This window comes from Typopeltis vanoorti, chromosome 2 (genome assembly GCF_054136105.1).
Source record: "Typopeltis vanoorti isolate ZY-2024b chromosome 2, IOZ_Tvanoo_1.0, whole genome shotgun sequence".
Taxonomy (NCBI): Eukaryota; Metazoa; Arthropoda; class Arachnida; order Uropygi; family Thelyphonidae; genus Typopeltis; species Typopeltis vanoorti.
This window is the reverse complement of record NC_143550.1, coordinates 37,767,789-37,786,138: the sequence shown is the minus strand read 5'-3', so window position 1 is coordinate 37,786,138 and position 18,350 is coordinate 37,767,789. Positions and strand designations below refer to the sequence as shown.

The 18,350-nt window shown below is 35.3% G+C and overlaps 1 protein-coding gene across 2 annotated transcripts in view; it reads left to right on the top strand.

Moving 5' to 3' along the window:
- LOC150108930 (uncharacterized) overlaps positions 1-18,350 on the top strand; it is a 149,121-nt gene that overhangs the window by 54,588 nt on the left and 76,183 nt on the right. The window contains exon 2 of one of the 2 annotated variants that reach the window (XM_090404379.1): positions 11,380-11,484. The exons of the other annotated variant lie outside the window; for it this stretch is intronic. The gene's annotated coding sequence lies outside the window, so the exon portion shown is untranslated. The remainder of the gene's footprint in view (positions 1-11,379; positions 11,485-18,350) is intronic. 2 annotated transcript variants of the gene reach the window in all.

Genomic DNA, 18,350 nt, shown 5'->3' with positions numbered 1-18,350 from the left:
CACGGTGTGAGAGCTCATTGCGGAACAGGATATAAGAAGTTTTCATGTTATCTCCTCTTCCATTTCATTCATTTTGTGTTTTTAACTGGTTTGTTTGTTTGTATTTCGGGTAGGGTACCGAAGTTCTGAATCTTACGGGAAAAAAAAAGGCTACCTTCATATGATGCCTACCAACCCCTCTTTGAAATGAATTTATCCAGCAGAAATTTGAGATCGAAAACATCTAAAGTGCCAGGTTTTGACGGAATTTGTTTATGATATAAAACTATTAATGGAATAATAACCTTTACTTTAGATGGTTTTTTTTTTGCATCTCAAATGTTTCTCAAGGTAAACTGACAGAATTGGCGCAAAAGTGGATATCACAAAAATATAGCAAAGGACTCAAAATGTATTTTTCTATATAAACATTCGCTGTGTTTATCTCTGTTCTGTGAAACCATCAGTTTGACCTTCATCTTGCCAGCCACATTCAGCTAAATGCCTCCATACGTCATCAAACACTTCTTATCTTGACAGAAGTTGGCACTTATCTTGCACTTGATTTTCTTGTCATTCTATGTTATGTTTCGTTAGATTAGTAGATGAAGTTATTCTAGTAGTGTATTTTCTCATCGTCTTAATTGCTTGCTTATAATAAATAACCTTGTTACCTTGACTGTTGAGTTTGCATCTGTGTTAACCTACATAAAAGTCTTTTTCTTTACATTTAGTAACCAGGAAAGTATTCCAGAAGCCGAGTGTACAAAGTTTTAAACGTTTTAGAAACATAAAAATTTCGCTTTTTACTAATTATTGAGGGACACATTTTGTCAAGAGTTGAACATTCTCTCTCTCTCTCTCTCTCTCTCTCTCTCACACACACACACACACACACACACACACATTCATGCAACTAAACGCAAAAATATAAATTTCTTGCATTTTCTTGTGTAAACGAGCTTCTCTCATCATACACTGCTTAGAAAGAAGTCAAGGTACATCATACCATGTAACGAATCACGTGTTTGTAGCCTGTATACTTTCTACATATATATATATATATATATATATATATATATATATATATATATATATATATATATATATATATATATATATATATATATATATATATATATATATATATATATATATATATTGGAGGAATATGATGCTCTCAATTTAGAGCAACTGTGTCAGCTGAAATGGCTGCGAGAAGGGAACAGGCTTTGTAATAGGATGCCACGCTGCAGTTCTATTTGTTCTCCAAATTGTTGACAAATTTGGCCATCTGAGATCAATCAGTGATAATATACCATATAGGGTGTCAACTGCAGCGAACGACTTACCACACTACGCGACTGTAAGGTGCTACTAAGGATAAGATGTAACCACCGCCCGATACGTTGAATGCAAAAAATAGTCATCTACTAGAACACGAATCTCCACAAATATATTGAAATCCGAGGCGCAAAACATGGATTTCCATGGTAAGACCGCAATATGCAAGTCCCACATTACCCGAACCAACATTAAGCGTCGTCTTCAGTGGTGCAAAGTGCGTGGACAGTGGAACACACTGGAAAGCTATGTTATTGAGCGACGAATCACGCCATACCCTCTACCCAGCAGATGGATGAGATTGAATGTAGCGCGTGCTGGCGAACGTCTTTTACCAGAGCACGTAACCCTAACTATGAAATTGAGGTGGCGGTGTGATGGTATGTTCCTTTTTTTTCGGGTTTGGCCTGTGACCTCTGTTTGTGGTGCCACCACGAACAATGAACTGCAAGAGGTATCTAAATATTCTAGACAATGCAGTGCTTCCTGCTTTGTGGCATTTCTACGGAACTGACCATTTTCTCTTTCAACAATGCACCGTGTCATAAGGGTGCTGCTGCTGCTGTAACTATGTGGTTTGTGGACATAAACATCATCACACTTGATTGGCTTCAACTGAGCCTGATCTCAACCCTGTGGATGAACTGGAGTGGTGGGTGAGGTCAAGGGACGTCCTTCCCACAATAGTCCAGGATCTCATTACATGCCTACAGGAAGAATTGTCCAAAATTCCCATTGATTCCTATCGTACACTTGTGAAAACTATGCCTCGTAAGATTGCTTCAGTCATCGCAGCGAAAGGAGGTCCTACATTTTATTAGGGTGGGCGCCATGATTGTTTGTTCTTCACACTATGGTGTCCATTGAGTTTTTTCCGAGCAGTGTATATGGATGCCATTTGGTTGGAAAGTAATATTTTGAAAAGGTTTTTAAGTGATGTGAGTTAACTGATCTTGTACTCAGGTGATGTTTTCTTACTGAAACTCAGTTGTTTGTCTGCAAAATAGGAAAATGGGCAATTATAACACACGTAATTAACAGGCATACAGTAGCTTCATCACTTTTGAAAACATTTTCTCAAACATCTAAGCTCACATAAATAAGCTGTAAAAGCCAAAATGGTGACAAAGAAATAGGCGAAAATCGAGTGACTAGTCATGTAAAGTTTCATAATCGCTTTCCGCTCTGCCGTGTCCTGCTACCATCAGCTAGAAAACACTTCAAGAATAGCCAAAGATCAGTCCACAGATGACAAAAATGACCTCACATTCGTCATGGAACAATTGTTCTAGCATTTTCAGCTACATCTTTACTTAGAACATTGTTTCTAACTCTTAAGTAAATGATAATTATATTACATAACAAGTTACAAATAAACCAATATTTTGAAATCAGTAATCCACTAAGCGCTATGTTTTGTGGATTAGTGGTTTTCAAGTTTGTCAGATTAAGTTTGACTGGTCATGTCACAATCCAGTGAGCACTTTTTCTCACAGAATTCTACAATGACTGAAATGTCAAAACTAGAAAAATACACAGAAAAATCTCTGAATAACAATCTTTGAAAAAAACGCATATGAACAGTTTATCGATAGTTTTTAATAAAATAATTTCTGTACGGTAAATCAAAAGCACTTATTACAAAAGAAACATTTGTTAAAGCAGATATAAGCTAAACTTCTTTAAGATGTACGCCCTCTGTCCAAAAAGAAACACAACTTTTCGAAAATATACGAAACTAGTGGCGCCACCTGTTGTATCTTTTTTTTGTCGAAAGCGGCAACCTTCATTAGTGTTGTGTCAACTGATTATGACATTTGTTTCATTAGAAGCCGAGTTATAGTGCCAAGAGTGACGGTGTGTTTTGACGAACGGTCTGTCCTCACGATATTCATGGCGTACGCGACGAATTCTCGCTATCAATCACTTCAAAACTTCGAGATAAAACTCACCATTGACTGTTTGGCCAGGCGGAACGAATTCTTTGTGAATAATGCCCTTGAAATCTTAGATACAAATCAGCATTGTATTTACTTTTGACTTCTCCAAGCGACTTTTTTTCGGATGTCTCTCTTCTGGTGGCCTCCACTCAGCACTCTAGCGCTTTGTTTCAGGCTCATACTCAAAACAAGTCACCAGTAACGATCGTTTCAAGGAAGTTTGAGTCCTTACGAGCGGTTTTAATGAGGTCCTTGCAGTGTTCAATTCGATACATTTTTTGGTCGTCGGTCAACTTGTGGGGAACAAATCGCGAATTCAATTTACGAAGGCCCAAACTCTCGGTCAAAATGTTGTGCACAGTTGATTTTGGAATACCCAATTCATCTTGAATCAATCTCACGGACTCTTTCGGGTTTTTGTTGAAGACATCATGCACTTTTTGGATGTTAACTTCGCTCAGTCCAGTTTTTGGACGGCCCCGGCATTTCGTCGTCCTCAAGCGTCTCACGACCACTTTGAAATCGCTTAAACCACTCGTAAACGTGAGTACGGGATAAGCATTTATGCTTTTTGAAGTATTTCATGCGTTTCGGTAAACCTTTTACCAAGTTTAACACAAACGTCAATCGCAGCTCTCTATTTGAAACTCATTTTCCGGCCGTTCGTCAAAACACACTGTCATCTTGGCACTATAACCCGGCTTCTAATGAAACAAATGTCATAAACAGTCGACACAACACTAATGAAGGTTGCCGCTTTCGACAACAAAAAGATACAACAGATGGTACCACTAATTTCTTATATTTTCGAAAAGTTCGGTTTCTTTTTGGACAGAGGATGTAGATAAAAATGCAATAGCGTAGTGTTATTGAAATGCATAATACATAATATCTGTCATTGGTATTAACGAATCGAAGAGAAGTAGAATAACTTTTGAATTCTTCCAACTTTCTAAATACTAAAAAAGTTCTTGATGTTTTCTTGTCGTGTTTGTATTATTGTTGCTTTTAGAGAAATTGTCATATTTGAATCTCCATCTAGTATATTTCTCTCTTTTTTCCCTTTTTTTTGCGCTTGTATGCTTCCTGCAAACTGTTGTAGAAGGAATTGTTTTCACGCCTCACTTCCGCATTTCACAATATTATACGACCACCCGGAGTTTTTATACCCTGCAGAAGAAACTTCGAACTTGGTTTTGGAAAAAACTGCCTGATCACTCGTGTGCCGTTTATTTATATATTTGAACGTGAGTCCCTGGTGCGTTCTCTGTTGTCTTCTTTCCACAGAAAAAATAAACAGCAAAAAAATTTATCGGAAATTCTTTGTTCTAAATTTTGTACGATAGATATCTGCTGTTAAGAATATAGTTTTCTGCAGAATTGTTCATTTTTTGTTGTTGGTTTTATGTTTTTATGTCTTGAAGTTAGAATTTCAATTCGCGTGATTTTTATAAAAGCTTTCAATAATATTGAAACAGTGTAATAATGTAGCCATATGAAGTTATAGATTTAGATGGCTCTGAGTTAAGTTTTAATTACCCTGAAATGATGGATTTATTTATTTTATTTTATTTTTTTGCTACTGATATTCTCATTATTATTATTATTACTATTATTAAGAGAGACCTCGAGGGAGTCAGAGACTCTTCGACGGATGCCACATACTACACACACACACACACACACACACACACACACACACACACACACACACACACACACACACACACACACACACACACACACACACACACACCGGCTATCATACTTATTCTTGAATTCATTCACACTGCTTGCACTCACAACATCCAATTGCAATCCATTCCAATCTCGCACCACCCTCTCAGAGAAAAATCTAGCCCTCACACCCTTCTTAGCGGCATTCATTCTCAGCTTCCAAGGATGCCGTCTCGTCCTTTCCCCACCCTCCATAAATTGAAAAATTCCATCAATTGAAATCCTGTATGACCCTTTCAGAAGTTTGTAAGTCTCAATCATACCACCCCTCTTTCTCCTGTTTGCTAGTGTCTGCAGTCTACAAATTCTTAATCTGTCTTCATAATCAGTATTCCACAATCTTGATATCATTTTTAACACTCTCCTTTGTACTCGCTGCAATATATCAGAATCACAACCGAAACCATGAGACCAGACCTGCGCACAGGTAGTCCAAGTGAGGTCTTATGAAGGCCTTGTAAAGAGGCCAAATAACATCCTTATCTTTACATGTGAACATTCGTTTCAGCATTGCAATTATCTTTTGAGTTGTATTTGCAACCTTGCCACATGACCTCTAAACTTCGTCTTCCTATCTATTATACCAAAGCTGAAACCTTACTGGCGGCGAAGGTCTCGTATTGCTAGTACTGACTGAGGAATATTATATTTCTTCATTATGAGTTTATTAAGTGCTATTACAACACGCAATATGTTTCATATCAGCGTCCAGGATCGCTTCCGTAGCTTATTCGGTATTGGCGAAGTCCTTCGTATGGAAACAACTGGATTGGTACGTCTAGGATACGAAACGCCTAAGGTCCTTTGAATTGAAGCTAAGTTAGCCAGTCTCATTCTTAGGTGGCTTTACCCTTCAGGAAACTTAAGTTTTTCATTCCAAAAAAAATCAGGCAAACCTGCTAGAAGAACACACAATTCACAGACAAAATAGCATGCTTTAACTAATTCGAACGTAATCTAGGTAACAACAAAACGAAGTTTGGTTGTTATTGCGTTGTGAGATTTTAGAAACACGTATTGAACTCCCACACTTCATAGAACCGAGCTTGGCAATGTACCAAGAATAGTCAATTCATGCTGAAGGAGAGAAAGAAAGAAAAAAAAACATTGTACGAATTGGTCACCAACACGCGAAATCACGTGCTTTACGTAAATTTTCCAACTGTTGTACAAGCAAAATAGTTACCACTTTAAGGACTAGAATATTCATAAAACAAAAGCTAATTTTCCTATATAATAATAAACACTCATCCCACGAAACGCATTCATTACTCTAATATTGAAATGGGTTCTCCTTCTTCTGACATGCGCAGAAATGTCGAAGAATCTCGCATCTATGGGCGTTCAGTAATATCCAAGTGCAAAGAGTTACTGCAGACTAGACACTTGACTAACAAATATGAGTTAGGAGTTTAAGAAAAGACGGAACTGGTTGCTTCAACACTACAATGCCCTGAGTTGTCTATGCAATGATTATGGTCAAAAAGAACACTGCTGCGATCTTGCACTCTTGGTGATTCTCAGATGTAGCTCCCTGTAGGCTTTTATGTCCGAAGATGAAATCACACTTTAAAAGAACTGAGATTTCAACATCGGGAACAACGTTTTTCTAACCGTTATTGGCCTATACCTGTTTTTAACAATTCTACGGCTCCTTGATTAGTACTCCGTAAGTGATGTAACACGCAAAAAACTGTTCTCTCCATCCCTACCACCTTCAAGAAAGTGTTAAGTAATTCATGGACGAGCTGGAGATGCTGATATCAAATGCACAAGAATGCCACATAGAGGAAGGCATAACAAGGCGACGAGTTTAATTCCCAACAACTTGTTTGCCGTTTCCGGTAACTGTGACTACATAAAGGAAACATGTTAAGTTTACTCATCATGTACTACTCCATTCAAATCAAAGCTATCTCATATTATTAAATAAACAAAAAAAAAACGAATGCATCTACTACTCCTAAATTTCTGTAATTTCTTTTCCAATACGAGCAATACTAGAGTGATTTAGCTTCCAGAGAATTACTGGAAAGGTAGCAACACTATATCTACAGGTGCTTTTGCAGTTTGATTTTCTTTATGCATCTTTATGATGTTATGTAAATAGCTAAGAATAAAGTTAAAGACTCTAAGTTTGTGATCATTAATAAGCAATTATGGAGCTTTTTATTTTGTTCATTTGAAAAAGACTGGCACAGATGCTCATTGCAATTACTAAATCGCGTGCACAATGCTGGTTGGCACGCGGCAGTGCAATGTCTGTAAGTGAAAGGTATTTCCCCTTTTAAATGTAATTTGCATCTGTTATTTCTCTTAGAAAGGATAATCAGTAGGCAGAATAGTTCACAAACTATTTTCTGGTGATATGGTTTTAAATAGTGCATGATTAGTTGAGATAGAACATTAGTGCATGAGATAGGACATTAGTGCATGATTAGTTGATATAGGACATTAGTGTATGATGACTGTGAAGATGAACACTATCCACTGCATTTAGCAAAAATGAGATGAGCTTTTGTGTGATAAAGAAGGATGAATAATGCCTTTTGAAACCACTTCTTTCTGAGTTTCTAATTTTTTTAGACCCCTTCAATTGAACAATTTAAGTTCTTCCACTTTATAATCAGAATTGTGGGCAGTTTTATGCATTCGAATTTTATCCATAATAGCAGATTAACAACTATTAATTCTGAAAAAAAATCTGTAATACTTCGGATGACATAAAAACAGTGAAAAAAGTTACATAAAAACTTTTCACAGTTGGTGTAAGTCCCTGCATCTGAAGGAAAATAAATAGAAAATGGATGTTGTCATCGATGTTTACATAATGTAACTGATGTCATCAATGTTACTTTAGTTCATGGATAATGCGTTCTTCTTAATTGAGAAATTTTTTTTTTGGTTTTATTTTTGTAACAAGAGTTGACACCAAGAAAATTAATAGGATTTGAAAGCAGTCGTTCCAGGTGCCTGACTCTTGACAGACTACTCACTGTTCAGAAATTAAATTTTCGCCCTGTCTGGTTGCGACTTAGGATTTCTTTAATTTCGTCGCAAGGGCTAGACCAATTTACATATCTCTTCTGTACGGAAATCAGGCTTAAATAAAAAAAAAGAAACTATTCTTGAAAGCAAAGGAAATCTAATTACGTTCTCATCTCTCTCTCTCTCTTTCCAAACCATCCATTTTTTTTCATAGCTTACTTCTGTTGCTATAAATACTGATAGAAATTCCTTCCTTTAGCTCTACAATAATAAAATATCTCGAAGAAAAATAATTTAAAGGTGACCATCTCAAGGGATTACACTGAAAAAATATTACTTGATGGAAAAAAGTTAGAATTTCTTCAGTGAAATATTAAATCAAAAAACGTGTCTCGTGTAAGTGAAAGTATTTGTCAAGTGAATGCTTTGTGAATATTGTACAATTACCATGTATGCCAGCAGCACCCGAATAGTAACACGCATCCTTTTAACTAGTAAGACTGGAGCTTTATTGCCTTAAAAGAATGTTTTTACCAATTCTTGGCTCATTTTTTTTCTTCTCTAATATCATTTACAGTTTGCTTCGTTCTGTTAAGGAAAAAGTATACGACTACTTGAATAAATCTGTTACCTAACACTTTATCATATATGCAGTTGTTCTCTCTTTGATGATCCTGTTGCAAAATGAAAAACGCGGTTAATTATGCTTTACAGCTCAATGATCCCTTTCAAATGCATTTAAAGATAAGAAACTTTGTGCACTGTTATCCCTTAATACGTTTATATGCAAAATATTAGAAACATTCAGCAAGTAATCTCTCATGTTTACTTGATTTGTGTCTACGTTGCTTTGAATTCTTTCAATACCTGCAAAAACTACCATTTTTTTTTACTAAACTTGTAATGTTATAATGCTGGTGGTGTGCAGTTTTTCTTTCTTTTTTCAATATATTCACTGAAAAACACAAAACAGAACAATCTCATCTTTTGTAATGCGCATATTTCATTCAGTTAAATCTCCCTTTTTCTGCCTCAGAATTTCGGCCTTCCAACATACAAGGAATTTGCATTGAAATCTAAACTTCATCTTCTGCAGAATTCTCTACATCTCGGGAATATTTTTCTTCTCCAAATCTTTTAATCCACGAGATTTTCTTCAGGTGTTTTGCTTGAATGTATTTCTAAAGAGGTCAACTATCAGTATTTGCATTTTTACAAACACAAAAAGTTGATCTTTTTAAATACATGTACTTACTCTTTTTATAAAGGTTTAAAAAACCATTAGTGTATCCACTAATTCATCTGCATAGGTAATCCTTTTCACAATAAATGTGGAACGTATGTATAGCTAATTCATTTTTAAAATATAAGCTGATTATTTTTCAAACGTACCATTAACAAGGATTCATTTTTCCTCTCATAAAGACGTCACATGCGTTTCAAATAATTTATTTTGGAACTTCTCTATATTACAACTGACTTTTTTTCCCGTAAATACATTTTGTAACAAGACATAAATGGAGATACATTGTAAATATCTCCCATAAATAATATTCATTTTGTCTTTCATTTAAATTTTTCTTGATTCTATTTAAAAAAGTGTTTTTAAACTTTATATACACTGAAACACAACTAAAACATTCCTTTAATAAAACACATTATTATTGGCAAACAAAGTAAAGTCCAACATTTAATTTTACTAATAGAGCTTCCACACGCATAGTACTTACAGGAAATTTGAAACGAACAAAATGAAGTAAGTAATGTGGGGGAAAAAGAGAAATGAACACCAAGAAACTCAAAATATCATAAAGGCAGCGTACAAAGAATAACTATATAAATTAAATAAAACGCATATCAAAATACATATAATAATCAACTAAACAAAATCGTTTATTGAAAAATGATTTTAAATATACTTTTTTTATATAGTTCCTGTATATTTTTAATTACATTAAAACTCCTGTACTTTACATTGTTATCATCTCTGTATAATAAACAGGATTCGGTTTTTGCCTTATGTGCTGTTATGTGCTGTTTTCATGGAAACATTAGATTGTGTGTTTTTCAACTATCTCATTGATGAGATACGTGTTATTAAATCTATAACAAAAAAAAAAAAAAAAGGTTTTTATTCGTACTGATAGAGCATATAACAACAGGTACCATTATTTCTGCTCGTAACCATAAACTTCTGTCAGGGTTCTATAAGCCAACGACAGCTGACAGCAACTGTTTAGGATGTCTATAAGTTCAAATTTGCAATATTGTCGTGTTACATCTCTTTTAAAAGCACACCACATATCGTTGTAAATACTGCTTTTGCTTTACAAAGGCTAGTAGTTTCCAAACAAAAAAAATTGAAAATAAAAAGAGAAATAAAAAAAAGATGATCCATGGCATCTTTTCACAGTATGTGATCGATACGAGCTCGTCTTCGTTTCGTAAATACTCCGAATAACGCACGTATCCTCTGCGGAGAGCACTTTGATAGTCAAAGTTTTTTTTTTCTTTTTTTACGATAGAGGTTTCCCCCCTGTGTGCATTCATAGGCCTCTTGGCTTCAAAAAGTACTGAACGTAGACCCAGGATGCGCACACTACATGAGTTAGTCACATGACCTCCATTATATATTGAGAGATGGTTGTCTATTTGGCTGTGGGGAATTCTTCGTATTATCGGCGATGCTTTTTTTGTAGCTCTGGTAATGTCTCGTTCACCTATCCTCGTGATAGATAGAATGATGAAAGATGTGAAAGGACATTCAAACATTGGTTGATCTCTTTTTTTGCAGACTTCCATGCCCGCTAAGAAACTGTGTCGAACGAATACAGTTCTGTAGACAGCGATAAATTTTTCTGAATTCTAACCAATTGCTGCTTCAATTCAATGGGAACGTGATATTTATGGATACCTTGGGCATCAGAAGACATGCAGGTATTTTCTTCCAGACAGGTTTGTGTGATGTTTGCTATTGCTCTATTTTAGTGCAAGAAAGTCGCATAAGACTACCATGAAAAAAAATGTCTAAATGACCAACGATACCTGAGATATTTGTCTTATGTTAGCCGCAGTGACAGTATCAGATGACACGGCATTTGACGTGTTAAATTTTATTTTATTTGTTATGAAATCAGCAGAGCTGGAAAGCTGGCCGTAATACTAATAAAGTATCATTCCTTTTAATAAGTATAACTAATACAGAAGTTCATATTTCAGAATTATCAATGCTTGCATTGCCTTTGAGTTCCATTCCATATTTATGAATACGCACTCTTTTATGTATCCAATAAAACATTTAATGAATGATATATTTAAAATGTTTTCTATCTTTTCCAAGCATATAGATGCTGTGTAGCATCTTATTCTCATTTTTCTTCTTTCTCTTCAGTATGAACAGAATAAAGATCTACTTTATCTTCACGACACCCTCTGGAATCCTGAATATGCTGACTACTTCCACCTATCATCTCTAGTTTGAAAGAGAATTCTGCAGGTGATCTAAAAATTCTTTGTTTTATATCTTTAAATTTCTGAATATAAAACAGCGTCACAAATATTCTTGTAAGCTTATTCTTTTGGGAATCGCTGAGAAATAGGCTCACTAAAACCCACCTGCTTTGATAGAAATATTGCTGTGATATATTGGTGACCAACACTTTCATGCCCAAATTCAAATAGTTTTGGCTGAATGAAAAACGAAAAAAAAATAGAGTTTCCCGAATGAACTATTTATTCTTTGAAAACGTAAGGCGAACAAAATATTGGTAAAAAGTTTTTCTGTAAACTTTTAGAAAAAACTTTGAGATAAAAAAAAAATATGGTCCGGAAAATTGTGGTTGAACAATTTGAGGAGTATAACGTTCACTGACACTGTGGGAAAAATACTAATAAATATATAAGATGAATTTTATTCAGATGTATAGTATTTTGCTTATGGTGATGTAACATAGGGACATAGCATAAGTGTGTTAAGTAACTCAAACTGAGGTGCGTGTTGTTTGCCTTTGGTGTACTTCGTAGATCTTGAGGAGTTTAGACCGAGTTATTTCACCCATACCAGACAGAGGGAGAATATGGAAGTGTAGGCGCCCTCCCAAACAAGGTGTGCCGAGACTGGTCAACGATACAATTACACTACGTAAGGAGATTTCAGCATCGTATTTGCTTAGATGGTGTTAAGAATCCTGGTGGGTGCTACGGCAGGTTTCATTTACATTGAGGTTTTTTGTAAAGGCCAGTTGAACCGAATTCTTTAATTATGTTATTTATTGCGGTATTAAATGACATATGACATTCAGAAATTGTATTGGCAATGTCCAATAACCAATAATACCGTTTCAGGATACTGTACTTGAAGTCTTTCTAATTTATATTTTAATTAGTTTTAATTTACCAGCATTTAATCACCAAATGATCAAAGAGTTGCTATCCTCTCTCTTTTCCATTCAAGAAGTATACTTCTGTATCAAGTACTAGTTAGGTTCTTGAAATATCTGTGCATTTAGAATTTTTTTCGATTTCGTTCGTATTCTGGTTCACAAATAATAACGATGATAATTATGATTTTTATTGGATTTCAGTTTTCATCTACTGTTATTGATCTTCTTAATATTAATGACTTTTCTGCAGTTCCAAGATCTTCCACGTTAATTATCGAAAATATCGAAGTTTTAATTCATAATTTTATAAATTTAAACAGACAGAAGTGACAACAACAGCAACCAATATGCACAAGGACTTCGATGTTTAAAATTTTAATCTGTTATCATTAAATGCTATATAAAATGACAAGTTTTGATTTAGCTTGCTCTGTGTTTCCGTGTTAATGAAAGTCAGAGCCGTATTCCCTGAAAATAAAAAAATATTACAGAATTATTTATTATTTTCAACCCTGATTTTTTTTCAACTTGTTTTCTATTCATTAGATAACTAGCGAACCAACGAAAGACCCATATATACCATTTTTATATGCGCCATTTCGTAGCATATAATAACAGGGTCCTTCTCCAGATGTAAAAATTTCCTACTTTTGTGGGAATTTTTTACATCTGGAGAAGGACCAAATTCGTGTTTATGAGTTGTAAAAATTTCCCACTTGTAAAAAGTTGTAAAATTGAAAATATTTTTATTAGTGATATTGATATTGCTGTTCTTATGGAGTTGTTAAAATTTTATAGGAGAATTAATTTTCAGTAATTGAAAGAGGATTGTTAGTAACTGCTTTTAAATTGCAGCCAATGTTTTAATTTCTCTTGGCTCACCTTCTACATATGAAAGCATTATTGTTAATAGTTGCGTGAAACAGGCTTGATTTGGTTCCAGTATATGTTGTTTTGTTCTGAAGTATGATTTTTATATATTGCACATTACGTACACACACACACAAAAAAAAAGAATTAAAAATATTTGTCATCGCTGGACCGATATAACCTAAATACACTGTACCTCGATCTGCTTCTTAACCTTTTTACCGAAACCCGTAGTTGCAGTAGCAACAATTTAATTGGTTGTCTGTTTCAGGATCCCAAATCTTATTTTCTTGTAGTTTTCCTCTTAGAGTCCGGAACACATCACAGAGAAAAGTCCAATGATCAATTCTCCTCTAGGCAGTCGGGGGATTATTAGGATAGGTCATTAAACAGGGTCCCATTAGTGTGTACGAGAAGAATTATTCTGTGATCTAGTGAACGTGCTCTAGTGTTGTCTTTGGTTTGTGCCGAAACCAAGGGAAAAGATTTAATACTTGAAACACGGAGTTAAGCACGCAAACAATCAAACATCCATCCAATGGTAATTGGAGAAATACTTGGATTCTTTGACTAATGGAACGCTTTGAGACGTCACTACAGTACTTTATTTTTAAGTAGCGTGAGCAGACGGAAAAAATTCGTATAAAAGATTAGCTTCTATTTACTGATAACTGAAAATACATACGATTGAAGTTGGTGTTGTGTTGCATCGTATAGCACCTTCAGCAACATAAGCTTTCTGTTGCTTCTCAGAATTTTGTGAAATCATTCAAATAATTATTTGAACTATTTTTTTCAGATAAAGAATTAAAATCAATTTTTAAAATCGACTCGTTTTTCATACTCGCTCTCCAACCAAGAGAATAGGCTTCGCATCTAATCGTATTATCATATTTCATTCTTAAAAATTAAGGCACTTTTGATGTTGGTTTGATGAAGTCTTTGAGCAGTGGATGAGAGGAGGCGTTGTAATATCATCATCACTTTCCCCACCTGGCGCAAATCTTTATATAAGACCCCCCGAGACTAAAGCATCGTGCAATACACGATGCTTTAGTCTCGTGTAAATTTATTTGTGCAATACACAAATCTAAACTATTGTTCTGTTAATTTAATTATATAGCTGTAATTTGAACTAATGGAAAGACGTAACTAATATTCTTTTATAACAACAACTACAATGTAACCTCAAGCTGTTCTTTGTCTTTTTTACTCGAAAGACACCTACAGATACATCTACATACATGCAGATTTCTCACAATTAATTTTTTTAATAAAAAAAACTGAAATACTGTACGCTCACAGATGCGAGACTCTTTGACACATGTGCGCATGTCAGAAGAAGGCGAATCCATTCCGATAATAGAGTAATCAAGGCGTTTCGTGGGATTATTGTTTATTATTATACGTCGGAAAATTGGCTTTTCTTTTATGAAAATTTTAGTTCTTAAAATGGTAACTATTTTGCTTGTACAACAGTTGGAAAATTTACGTATAAAGCACGTGATTTCGCGTGTTGGTGACCAATTCGTACATCTTTTATTTCTTTCTTTCTCTCCTTCAGCATGAATTGACTATTCTTGGCAATCTGCCAAATCCGGTCCTATGAACTGTGGGCATACAATCTTGGGTAGTGACCTGATCGAAAGTGATATAACAGCTCAATTGTAATATTTTTTTTTTGTGCACAAGTTATGAAAATACAAAGCAATCTCGATGAATTGGTAACGTTCAGTCCGTTATTCAATAGAGTTCTCGTTCGTCTGAGACAGGTTGAGTACCCAAATTAGGGTTTTTAAGCAATTAATGCAGCGGGCTTGCCGGGCTGGTTCTCTTAAAGGCGAGTATTCTCGGTGCTGATTTGCCTGTTTGCAGGGAAGAAAAACCCGAGTTTCTGGGAAAAAATCCTTCACCCTCCGTATGAGACCGGCTAACTCACGTTTATGATATTTGAAAATCCCTGATAAAGATTTTCGCATCATAGACAGGAATCGAACCCAGGTATTTCCAAAAGAGTTCCGACAAAACCAACTGAGTTACGGTGGTTCACCTTCTTTATTATATGCTACAAATACCGAATTAATAACATTCCGATTGTAGGCAATGCCTTATAAAGTACACTGACATAACGTTGAATTATGTCCACCCTGGTTACGGAATGAAAATTATCCAACTGGATAAAAGCACTTTTAGTACTCTACGGCAACTGATAATGCTGTATCCATCTTGAATACACCATTATCAGTTGCTTACTTCCGATATTGGCTAAGATGCACACAGATTGGCGGCAACCAGACATGTTAACGCCCCCTTCCCACCAACCATGAAAGAACACGAATGCTCGTAGTGAGTGGAGGATGCATTGTCTCTTGCCCGTTAATTGCTATTTGACCTCCTGTGTATAATATAATACGTGGCCCTCTTTCTCGTACTGGATTACTTTGCAGAAGACCCACGAAACATTCTTTACTGATCGAAGGGTAGCGGTCCGTCAGTTGGGCGTTCGAGAAATGAAAAAGTGCGTACCCCAACAAGTAACTGTTCCTACTGCACCACGCACGTTTTCGGAATACGGCTACGCATATCCCATAAACAATTCATCGAGCCCTCTTGTGTGGTTTTCACGTCCCAGACCAATTTTAATGGTCGAAACTGGTCAACATTAGAACTCCTGTTGCGTATTAACCAGTATGGCATACTGGCTAATCGTGAGACAACAAGTACTCTATAGGTGTTGTTCCAACTTCACAAACTGGCTCTTGCAGTACGAAAATGTGCCACTGGAGAGCCTTAACATCCCTAGATCCACGCTGTAAGGAATTGATTCGAGGAACACAGTATATAATTCCCATTTTGAATGGCCGGCGATTTCACCTGATCTTAGTGCACAGTCGAACACCGTGAGCTATTCTGTAAAGTGCTGTGAGATCTGTAGACACCCTCCTCTGCATTCAAGAACTGTAGGATGCTTTGAAGATAATAATGATTATAGATCGCACGCTGCACTGATCTGCTGTAGGTTTTGCAACCTCTTGTATGTGAGCACGTTATCAACAACACATGAAAAAGTAATTTAATGATAATTGAGCCATTTAATGGGCAAACATTACTGCGAATACTGCCATTATCGTCGCAAAATCCGACCGGACATGCTGTTAGGCAGGTAATCATAAATTAGTAATTATACCATTGTGTTTTCGCACTGATAAATGCGATGACCTCCAAAGTGACATCCACTTGAAAGGCGTATAGGAATCCCAACAGTTTAACAGAAGCCAACAAATTGAATGAAATGACAACGAAGGCAACCTTTGACTCTATGAAATCATTGTTTTAGGTGTGCCTGAATAGACAATTTAGTGATAATCCGTATAACCCGCTACTTTTTTCCATTCCCTCTATACTTCTGAAATTCTTGACTCCCATCATTTAACATTGCGACTTGATATCTATAATTTCCAGTTTATCCTTTAAATATCATTTGGCATGCACAGCCATTGTGCATTTACACTATTACAAAACATTACAACTGCATTCTCCATCATAACTGTTAATTATTCAATTAACATTGAATAAATGTTAATTATTTATTACCATTTATGACAGTCATTACATGTTAAATGTGAACTATTTAACATCCTTTCTAGTATCTTTTCTTGTTATGGATGTTTGCTACGTTTAATTGTTTGTTTCAGTTTTAAAATATCGAAAGAGACATTTCTGTGATTTATTTTCTTCAGTTTATCCGAAATCTTTAAGTTATTATCGGTAAAGGCTTTGCTTGCGAGACCTCAGAACGACGTGATATTACAAGGGTGACCAAACACGTTATTGGTCACTGAACAGCACTTTATGTTGCCATTCACTTGTAACCACTGGCTGTTTACCCTTACAATTTGCTAAACGACCAGGTCATAGATTCTGCTGCTTACATGGAAGTCAGTAAGTCAGTGCTATCCGCTACCTGTCACTACTCTTTACTCACCTACAGTAATAGTGAGTTGGTTGATCACTTGTACACATTATGACGTTATCGCTTACTGAAAACCACTAAATTGAATAATTACGCTTCTATGTGGATTATTATTTTTTCGACTGTCTCTTAATCCAAGCCACAGAAATCCTGTTTGTCTTCCGAAAAAAATTCTCTCTCTCTCTCTCTCTCTCTCTCTCTCTCTCACTCACTCACTCACTCACACACACACACATGCAGAATTATACGCATTAACGTATTTGTATTTTCCTATTCGAAAATATAATTTCAGTGAATGATATTTGCATTAGTTTTCAATACGTATGGAACATATCCCGAAATAAAATCTAGACTTCACAGGAAAAAGATTGAAGGCAGATACTCTAATATACTGCTTTGAAAACTGCTGGAAATGTGCCACTTACTGTGCAACAAGTTACATAAACTAAGTATTTCTCATCCTCCATGAGGATATTTATAAACAAATTTGTAGCTCTTCGTTTTGTGAAAACTTTATCACTTTTTCTGGAAGACGAGCACTCCTAAATATATCTACTTTTAGTGAAGAAACCATAAAAAAGACGGAAGTTTCTACAAGGAAAATAAAGCACGCCCCAAATGATACATTTTAACTTCCTTTCCCCTCTCATACATAGTCAGGAGTGTTTTGTAGCATTTATCTGAACATACAAAATCAAACATGATTTTTGATTGGCGACTGGATTCTGAAGAATATTTTACTATCGCTTTTATTTTCGAAAGTTTGCCTTATAGCCTGAAGATAATGCTGTTTTAGTTAACAGATAACTTCCTTTGTAAGATACATCAGAAACAGAAAATTATTTAATTTGTAGTTACAGGAGTAGTTGCTAAGAATTCATTTTTTGTAATTATGTTGGATGTGCAATTCTCGTTACAAATTCTTTGAATTAAGTTCTTTCTGTCTGTTTTCTTAGTATAAATTGCCATTGCTACTAGCTCCAAGTTTTAGAATCGTACTGTTAAAAACTTCTCAGTATGCGCAATGTGGTTTCAACCTTTATTTAATATTTATGATTTCACAGAATTATAAACTTGCCAGTGAGGTTCTCAAGAGAATTTTGAAATGCTTTAATACTTGTTATCTGGTCATAAATT